The sequence below is a fragment of the Bison bison genome, unplaced genomic scaffold, assembly GCF_000754665.1.
Source record: "Bison bison bison isolate TAMUID 2011002044 unplaced genomic scaffold, Bison_UMD1.0 scf7180017864145, whole genome shotgun sequence".
Taxonomy (NCBI): Eukaryota; Metazoa; Chordata; class Mammalia; order Artiodactyla; family Bovidae; genus Bison; species Bison bison.
The window spans coordinates 3,018,245-3,028,322 of record NW_011494717.1 but is presented as its reverse complement, the minus strand read 5'-3'; the positions used below and the strand labels follow the sequence as shown (position 1 = coordinate 3,028,322).

Here is a 10,078-nt window from a genome sequence, read left to right as displayed (position 1 = left end):
GGAAAAACCATAGCCTTGACTAGATGGACCTTTGTTGGCAAAGTAATGTCTCTGCTTTTGAATATGCTGTCTAGGTTGGTCATAACTTTTCTTCCAAGGAGTAAGCGTCTTTTAATTTCATGGCTGTAATCACTATCTGCAGTGATTTTGGAGCCCCCCAAAATAAAGTCAGCCACTGTTTCCACTGTTTCCCCATCTATTTCCCATGAAGTGATGGGACCAGATGCCATTAGTTTTCTGAATGCTGAGCTTTAAGCCAACTTTTTCACTCTCCTCTTTCACTTTCATCAAGAGGCTTTTTAGTTCCTCTTTACTTTCTGCCAAAGGACATACAAACATGTCTAAAAACTAACCCCCACCATCACTAAACCCACCACCCAGAGGGGAGTATGGCCCAAAACCAGACACTGGGGTGCAGGCTCCAATGAGGCTGACAGAGTCACACACACACAGGAGTCACCTCTCCTGACATTTTCAGGAGCTGCATCCTCAGCATTTCCAGGTATTGAAGTCATTCCTTACTCTCCCTCATTCCCACCTGGGCAGCCAGATACCTCTCCACTTTAGTCCTATAATCATATTAGTCTTATGGTATCTGTTCTTTTTTTTTTTTTTTTTAACATTTATTTGTTTGTTTGACTGTACCATATCTTAGTTGTAACATGCAGGATCTTCAATCTTCATTGTAGTATGTGCGATCTAGTTCCCTGAGCAGGGATCGAACCTGGGCCCCCTGCATTGGGAGTGTGGAGTCTTAGCCACTGGACCACCAGGGAAGTCCCCTGGGACCTGTTCTAACTTTTCTTCCTTTCTTTGAGAAATTTTACTGTCCTCCCTTGTACCCAAACCAAATAAAACCCCTCTTTCCCAAGGATATGCCTCTTGCTTCTTTCTCTGTTCAAGCAAGTTAGCAGCTCTAAACATTAGCTGAAGAATCGTGTCTTCTGGAACAAGTTTTGTCAGAACCAGAGCTTTTCTAGTTGTAATAGATAAGAATCCATTCAAACCCACTTGAGCCAAAATTGATTTATTATAAGGTGTCAAGTTGTTCCAGACAATCAAAAAGCAGGTTTTCCCAGTTCTTGGGGACCATATAATTTCTCAACACCATCTCACTATGTATCTCCTTCATCCTTCCTTGTTGACCAGGCCACACACATATCATGTGGGATCTTAGTTCCCCAATATCAGGGATCGAACTCATGCCCTCTGCATTGTTAGCACAGAGTCTTAACCGTTGGAATGCCAGGGAAGTCCCATCTTCTTCATTCTTCTCTCCAGGGTGGCTTTCTCTACTTCTCTACCCACATCGTGGAAGATCCCAAGATTTACAATTCCTCAGCTCAAGCAACCATCAGAATTCTAATGTCAAAATTTCAAAAGAAGGGCGAGTGTTTCAAGTTGTCCACCTGAAATATCAAATAACTGTGACCCAGAGAGACAGTCATGTAATTCCAGCACGACTGTGAGATCCACCTGTGAAGAAGGAGCAGCTCTTACAGAAGAGAAGAACACTGTCCTGGGCAGATAACCCCAAACTCCACATCACCTGCATCATGGCACTTTAGGAACTTACTAGGATTATGCATAGTCAACCTACAGAGAAGCTGGCCAGGCCTCTTGTGTGCAGATGGAGGTGTCTACAGCAACAAGGGCAGTGCTGACCTGTCCAGTCCTTCAGTCAGCATTCTTCATGGTTGGAGCAACTTCCATGAGCAGCTGGAGATGCAGGGTGACAACCTGCAAACACTCGGGCTGGTACCAGAAGTAGACAAACAGGAAATAGACCAGGAAGCCACTGAGCAGGAACAGGAAAACATACAGGAACTCTGGCTGGGGATGGGCCACGATGGGCGCCAGCACCAGGTAGACAGATGTAAGGACCATGGTGGCAGGGATGATGATGGGGACCTGCAGGGACAGAGAGACCTGGATGATGAAGACATGCCTGGGAGGTGGCACAGGGCGCCTGGGCTCTGTCCCTTCTGCCTGCCTGCCTTCCTGCTGCTTCCACCTGCCACCAACTCCTCTCTTCCAGAACCTACCATAACAACTTGTCAGGCCAAGGGAGACACCTTGGGCCACAGAGGCCCCTCGAGGGAGCAGAGACTATGGTGCCCAGCCTGATCCTCTCTGTTACATGAGTCTCACTGGGTGCGTGCATCCTCTTCTCTGTTCAACTCCCACTGTTCTCCCTCTGTGTCCTCTAGAGGAGAAAGGCATCCCCAGCAAGGAGAGTCAACGCCTTGTGCTCCAACTGTCCTTTACCCCCAGGACACACAGAAATTCCCTCCCCAAAACAACAGTGTTGACCACTTTCTTTCTTCCTCTGGGCCCCAAGTGAGGCCGTGGTCCAACCATCTGCATCATGCAACAGCTTGTAGTTGAAAAAGAAGCCCATGTAGGTCCTGAAATCTACCTTGTAAGGTCGGGGAAGATTCTTCTTTATCCGTAAGTACAGGAGACAGCTGAAGGTGATTCCGTAGGTGAGCCAGCCAAGGAAGCTGAAAGGCAAATGTGAGCCACTTGTTAACAGGCCCCGCCACGGTGGGGCTGGCAAGAGGGGCCGGCCTACTAGGTGCAGACCTAGAGTAGAGCTGCAAGCACATCGGGGCCTCTCAGCCACCCCCAGCTCCCCTGATCCATGCGGCCGAAGGAAAGAAGAATGCAAGGCTGGGGCACCGACAACAGGGTATGCTGGAGGGCCCAGCTGGAGCTTTGTCTTCAGGCATGAAGGGGCACACGCACAAGCCCACCCATCCGTGAGGCTCCAGGTCAGGCCTTCTCTGACTGCCCCTGGCTGGCTGCAGGAGGGCAATTTCAAAGGAAGGAGGACTATCTGTGTTTCCCAAAGAAAGAATCTGGTGGAACCTCAAGGAAGGCTGTGTGCCCCTCAAGGGCCGCACACTCATAGCAGACTGCGCCACCTTGGAGTTGGTGATGGGCACCAGAAAAACCTCTGGCCCCTCTGTCTGTTGTAGGTCTGATGTGAACTCCACATAACCTTGAAGGCCATCTCTTGAGGTTGTCCAGATGGGGAGAGATGGGGCCCTGGCTGACATGAATCATCCTTGAGTTCTCATCTGTGCCAGGACATTCTCTGTCACTCTCCCCCATCTCAGGCTGAAGATCCTTAAGAGACACCCCGGATTTGATTTTATCTTCACTGTACAATGAGTTTTTTCTTTCTCATGGGAAAAAGATGAAAAGAAAAATAATGTCTATTACTTAATGTTCTGAAGAAAGGGACATCGAGTACTATATATCTTGTTCCAAAAGATTACTCTTAGAACAACAGAGGAAGAGAACATGTGATGCTTGCAAAATTACTCTGAGAAGTCCTCTGCCCCAGACATCATGCCTGCCTGGTGGGTTAAGAGTCTTTTTGGTGAGAGAAGTTTAAAAATGACAACTGGATATCACAACAGCCCATCGTTTCTACCCCAGAGCAGGCAATAAAGGGGGTCACAACATCTCCCCACTTTGATGCAATTCCGGAGTGTGCCCACACAGCTTGGCTGTGGGTCTGCCCTGAGTTCAGCAGAGCTCTGTTGGGTCAGATCCAGAACAAAGACCAGACTACAAAGGAAAAATGACACCAAGCCAAAAGCTATGAGTCATGTGAGTGAAGCCTGAATATTTTTTTACATTGTCCTGCAGACAGAGTAAAGGGACAAGACAAGAGAAAGCAAATAACAAAGACAACACAAGACTTTATTTCTTGGTGAAAATTGGTCTCATTGAATTTATGGAAGCAGTGCAAGAGAGGAGGACGCTATGTTTAATTTTGGAAACTTAATTAAGAGAGAATGGTTAAAACAGTGTGTGTGTATGTGTGTATGTGTGTGCAGATGCTCTGAGCCTGAGCCTCCAGAAGTGTGTGCATGTGTTTTTGTGTGTGTGTGCGTGTGTGTGTGTGTATCATAGGGGCTTCTGGAAATGTGCTTGCAGGATAAGAGTATATATGTGTGCATGCCTGTGAAGGGGTACACATAGGAGCCATGAGATACTCAGCCTGAGCGGGCAGTCTCACTTGCCTCAAGAAGTTCACGATGGTACTGAAGTTTCCGGAGATGACCAGGATCAAAGCCATCACTGCGGTGAACATCAGAGCTGGAGCTGGAGTGAGGCAACGCACATATACCATGGACAGAAGTTGGGGCTGGGGAGCAAAGTCAGGTGTCAGGTAGCCTCCGGTGGAGCCCTGGTGAGGGTCTGTCCCCAGAAACTCCCACCCTCTTCTCCTGCCAAACTCCCTCAGGACACCAGGGTACCCAACCAGATAGTCCCCAATACCCATGGCTTCCTTCCAGATGTAGGTCACTGGGGATCTCCTGGAGTGACCAGACTCAGGGGGCAGGTTAGGGGGGCCCATCCCTCCAGACCATCCAAGACCCTGTAGCTTAGGACGTGGGGTTGCAACGTGGAGAGCTGTAGCAGGTGCCTGGCCAACCAAATCTTTTGACTTTCTATTGCTCCCTCTGAAGATAGAAAGAGGGACCAGGAAGGGAAGACTGAGGAGAGGGGAGAGGAATGGTCAGCTATGGGTGGAGCATGGAGAGGGATACAGTCTACTGTGTAGACTGCGTTATCCTTCAGCAAATACTCAGTCCCCTACTCTCTGCCTCTGTGGAAGAAATATATTAATAGTTTCCATCCACTGATTTGAGCTTGCCAATAAACAGTGAGCAGGAGAGACCCGCCAGAAGCTCTAAATATGTGTGTGGTTTGGCTTGGTTTCTTGAACCCCTGCCACCTGCCATGGCAAAAACATGCCCCAGGAGCCCCTATGGCCTGGGTCCCAGGATTAGAACAGACTCGCAGTCAGAGTGAGAAGATGTGAACACAAGCCCTGGCCTGCCCTGGCCACTCTGACCCTTTAACTCATGAGCAACATGGAATGTCTGTTTTTCTCAGCCTCTGGAATTAGGGGCTGTCTCCTGTACAGCGTTACTGCAGCAAAAACTGACAAAGTGACAGAGAGTCCCCCAGGCATGGGGGGCCCAGCGGATACACACTGGCTCCTGGGGCTCCTACCCACTGCCCCGGCACCACTGTTGCACAAAGACGTCCCTGTCACCTACAAACCTCTACAGTGTGACCCAGCACGGTGACCTCCCAGAACCTGGAGGTAAAAGGACTGGAGTGTAAGTGGAGAGGTAGGGAGTACGTGAGCCCTACTCTCAGCAGAAAAGAGGGCTCTGTCTTTCGAGGAAGCCCTGGTTTGGGCTAAATGCTGAGCTCCGGGAGGAGAAAGCTTAGCTGGCTGTCCTTAGAGGTGTGTCCCCCCTACAGTTCCTTAGTTCCTGCCTCACTGTTGTCCATATGAGATCAACAGCTTTTAAAAGGCTAATGTTTTAAACTCTGTATTCTCCTGCTGCCCCCCTCACCTTGCCTAACTCTGTACTCTGTATTCTCCTGCTGCCCCCCTCACCTTGCCTAGTGCACACCCCATGTCTCACCAGGTGGCCCTCTCAGGCAGCCACGTAGGACACACGGCTTCCGCTGAAGAACGACACATTGGCAGGGCCGAACGACGAGAGGGTGACAGCCAAGGGCACCAGCCAAGCCCAGACCCCAGAACCTGATTCCTAGGACAACAGAGGAATCGAGGGAAGGATCTCCAGCAGCAACCTGGAAGACAGCCTCAAGGCCACATTGGAAACAGAGCGAGCAAACCCAGGGACACGTTGGAATACTCATGCGGGACTATCTTTCCCCAGGGCGGGGCTGTGAACAGTTCATGTGACTCTCACCCCCAGCTCACAGCCATTGCATCAGTGGAAAGGATCTCACTGGGAGAGAGCACTAGGAGGTAATGACGTTGGCCAGGATGTACAGGCCAGTGACCAGGGGGATGGTGATCATCAGTGCCCACACCAGGTTCTGCTGCAGAGTTGGGGAGAAGAGGCCACATGTTAGCCCGTGAGGTCCTTCCCAGGGTCTCCGAGCAAGCTCAGGAGTGCGGCACCGAGCTGATCCTGGCCCCAGGGCACACGCCAGGCCAGGGGGGCACTGGCCGTTTGTCCCTCCTCCATGAACTTAGAGTCCCACGGCATGGACAGGCCAACCAACAGGTGTGCTAGGAAGCCGTGAGGGGGACTCACAGTCAGAGCGGTGGAGGTACAATGGAGGGTGGGGACCCGGGGGCGGAGAGGGGGGGAGCCATCATCAGAATGAGCAGGGCCTTATGCTGGGTTTTCCTTGAAGAATGGAGGAGATTCCAGCAGGTGGGAAGTAGGGAGGGGCGTTCCCAGCAGGGACACCTGCAGAGCAGGGGTGCAGAGAAGAGGCAGGAAAGTTAGAGATCTCCACGGTCAGATGGTCCCTCCAGCCTGTATTCCAGGACCCACAGTGCCAACTCTGCCTAGTCTCTGGGTCCCCAGGACACAGGCCCAGACTAAGAGCCATTCCATCCAGGGGTTCTCTTCTGACCCTCAGTCTCCTAGAGAGGAAATTGGGAATCACTGGGGATCTGTGAACTGTGATTCCCCACTGTCCTGCCTCTCTGCAGGGTGTGAGGATCAGCAAAGCAGAAGGGATAGGAAGGGCCTGGACACAGGGACTATGGGCACTGGGACTGGTTTGCATTGAAAGAGCCTCAGGACCTAGCTGACCCAGGTCACCCCCAAAAATGTGTTCAGCAAGCATGCAATAAAAATTGAGGAATGCATGAAAAGTAGGTGAAATCAGAGTGAAAAAGAGGTGAAATCCCTCCCACTCCGTACCCCTAGTTCTGGACATCATTCTGGAGCCAGGAACAAATGGAGGGAAAGGGCCTCCCTCAAACTTGACCCAGCATTTCCCTAGGCTCGGACTAGCCCTGTAAGAACACACTTCAGAGTGGGAGAATCATGTCCAGGGCACTCCCAGGTCTCCTGGAGGGCTTTCTCTAGAGGTCTTTTGGTTGACCTTGGGAAGAGCAGGCAAACACTATGAATGTACAACCCCTCCCTTCCGTACCAAATGGTACAACAGAACATGACATTGCTATTCCTGACATGTGAAACAATACAGAGAAGCCACCCTTCCTCACTAAGACACAAGGAGCTCTCTTTCAGACTTGGGATGGCGCTGTCCCTGTGTGGGCTGCACCAGCGTTCCAGGCAGACCTCCTCCCCACCCCTAAAAAGGACCCTCCCTCATTTAAGCATCTACCCTTGATGCACGTATCTTCTGTTCTCCAATATGATATAAAAGGCAGTTTCTATGGGGCTCTGTAATAACCTAGAGGAAAGGGTGAGACGTGGGAGGGAGACTCAAGGAGGAGGGGACATATGTACACTTATGGTTAATTCATGTTGATGTATGACAGAAATCAAACCAATATTGTAAAGCAATCACCAATCAATTAAAAATAAACAAAATAAATATTTAAGACTTTTTAAAAAGCAGTTCCTAGAGCTTTCTGCCAGAGCTGAGATCTGAGCGCAGAAAAGTTTGGAAGTGGGTTTGGGAGGAAGGGCAGGGGGCATGGAGGATGAAGAAATAATCTCGGAGCCCACTTCTGGTCCTTGGGGTCAGCCTGGGTGCTGAGCCGGTCCTCAGATATCCCCCCAGACCCCTAGTAAAGTCCAAAGTTTCCCACTGCCTCCCAAGAGCCCTGCAGACCAAGCCCCTCCCAAAGCAGTGACTAGCCAGCCCCAGGTTCACAGGTGGAGTGAGACAGGCAGGACTGGCTCGTCCTTCTGTCCCAGCCCTGAAGCTATGTCCTGTAGTGGGCTCCCATGCTTCAGCAAATATGACCTATGTATCTACTACAATGTTCCAGAGAGAACAATCCAGGAGAGAGAAAGCTGAGTCATCAAGCACAGCTTCTTACAAGGGGTCTGACTTCCAAGTCACTCCCCCTTTCTAAGCCTCAGTTTTCCCACATGAAAAATGGGATGATAATGTCTCTTCCAGGAAAGCAAAATGAGCCCATGCATAGAAAACAATAAAGATCCCCCCTTACTTGAGAAGCTAGTATTCATATAATTACATAAACTAATCAGAAAAGACATTGGGCTGGCACTTTAGTCCCATGAGTACAGAAAGGGAGCCCCTCTTTTCAGCTGATCTCAGAGTCTTCACTCAAATAACAATTATCGAAACTACTAATGTTTGGAGATTTCAGCCCCTGAAGCAGTGTTGCAGACTCACGTTTGAATTCTTGAGTTCCTCCGTCACCTGGCTGAGGCTATTCCAGCCATCAAAGGACCACAGGCACTGGTAGAAGGCCATGCTGATGTGCCCGGGCTGCTGGGACGTGTTGTGGAAGGCAGACTGCAGGGCTTCCGTGCGGCCTCGGCCCCGGCCCAGCACCACGGCACTGCCCCCATGATAACCAGCAAGGAGAACACTTGGGCAGTCGTGCACATGTTCATCAGCGTGGCGGCCATCCGCGAGCTCCAGCAGTTGACCAACATCAGCAGCAGGATGCAGGTGGTAGCCACCACCTTGAGCATGGCCTGGGGTAGCGAGAAGCAGCCTGGGTAAAAAAAAGGGGACCAGGACATACTTGGCAACGCTCAGTGAGATGGCTGCGATGGTGACCAGTCTGCCCACCAGCACAAACGTGTAGATGACCAGGAAGGCGGGTAAGGAGCCAAAAGTTCATAGGATGTAGGTATATTCCCCTCCAGATTCGGGAACCAGAGCCTCCAGTTCAGCATAGCACAGGGCACCCATTGTGGCCAGAAGGCCACAGACTGCCCAGACCACGAGGCTGGCCCCGGGGCTGCCCGTGTAGACCAAGACGCCCTGCAGTGACAAGAAGATGCCAGAGCCGATCATAGCGCCTGCAGTTAAGGACATGGCACTCCACAGGCCCATGTCCCTCCTTAGCCTCAGCCCCTCATCCCCCGCCTCCTGCTCAGCCACCCCCTCATCGCCATCTCCTTGCTGACTTCTCTTCATCCCAGAGCTTCAACAGTCACTTCAGCTAACTGAGCAGAAGCAGATGCTCTGATACCTATCGGGCTCATGGGCTTCCTGCAGGAGTTAATGATTACAGAGCCTGGAGGAATCTGAGCCAAGGGCCAGAGAGCCAGAACACAGCATTCAGAAGGGACCACGCCTCTCCTGATCTCCCAGCCCTTGTCCAGCCAGAACCCAGGACAGGGAGGTTGCAGGAGTTGTTCAGTGACGCAGCTCAGGAAAAGTTAAGGAAAGACAGGTTTTAGGAAGAATCCCTGGTGCCCAATTCCACAACAACATGTCTGTGGAATCACAGTTGGCTGAATGCTCCGTGCCAACAGTATGACTACTGAGTTACTGCACATTAGGACCCTAAGAAACTTCTGGAATACTTTTATCAGCCAAACAGTATAATCCCAGCTTTATTCAGATTCCAAGGAAAATGGCATGAGTCCTGTTCTAAAGCAGAATGAAAATGTTTAAAGAAGAGCATCCAAATAGTTTGAGAGAGAACTTGTTCCCCCTGCAGGAAGGGAGTAGGTGGATAAACGTACAGGATCTAGAGTGGAACCACCTTCATTCAAATCCCAGCTCTAGTACCTCACAGCTGTGTGACCGGAGACAAGGCCTCTGAACCTCACCCTATTTATCAGTAAGCTGATTACAATACCCGCTATATAGGGTTACTCTAAGTACCAAAGAACTTAAAACCCATTCAAAGTGGCTAGAATAGCAAATGACATGTAGTAAGATTTCCTTATATAGTAGCCATCACTATCTGGCTAAGAATTTCATTAGTTTCCTAAAGATAGATAGATAGATTGATATTTAATTTAACATAATTTTATTGATATATAATAATTTCAAGATATGGTATATAACTTTTTAATTGATCTTCCCTTATATTTTTCAAGTCTTGACTTATGAATGTCATTGGTATTGGTATTTGGGGTAAAGTTGCTGGCATCCAAAGTGGGCAGAGAGGTACTTGCAGTCACCTGAACAGACTGGCCTAGCTCAAGCCAGCCATATGGACTGCTTGGATCTCATGTACATGTGTAATCAATAAAACTCAAGACAGATGCAAAGGGCGTTGCTGTCACTGATTCCTGGGTTATCCATCCTGCTTCCTCCCCTTGCTATACCAAAGCCCAAAGGGCAGCAGTCCTCAAAAAATATA

At 50.0% G+C, this 10,078-nt stretch overlaps 1 pseudogene; it reads right to left on the bottom strand.

The window, feature by feature from the left end:
* Positions 1-1,677: 1,677 nt before the first annotated feature.
* LOC104989112 lies at positions 1,678-8,898 on the bottom strand (annotated as a pseudogene).
* Positions 8,899-10,078: the final 1,180 nt, after the last annotated feature.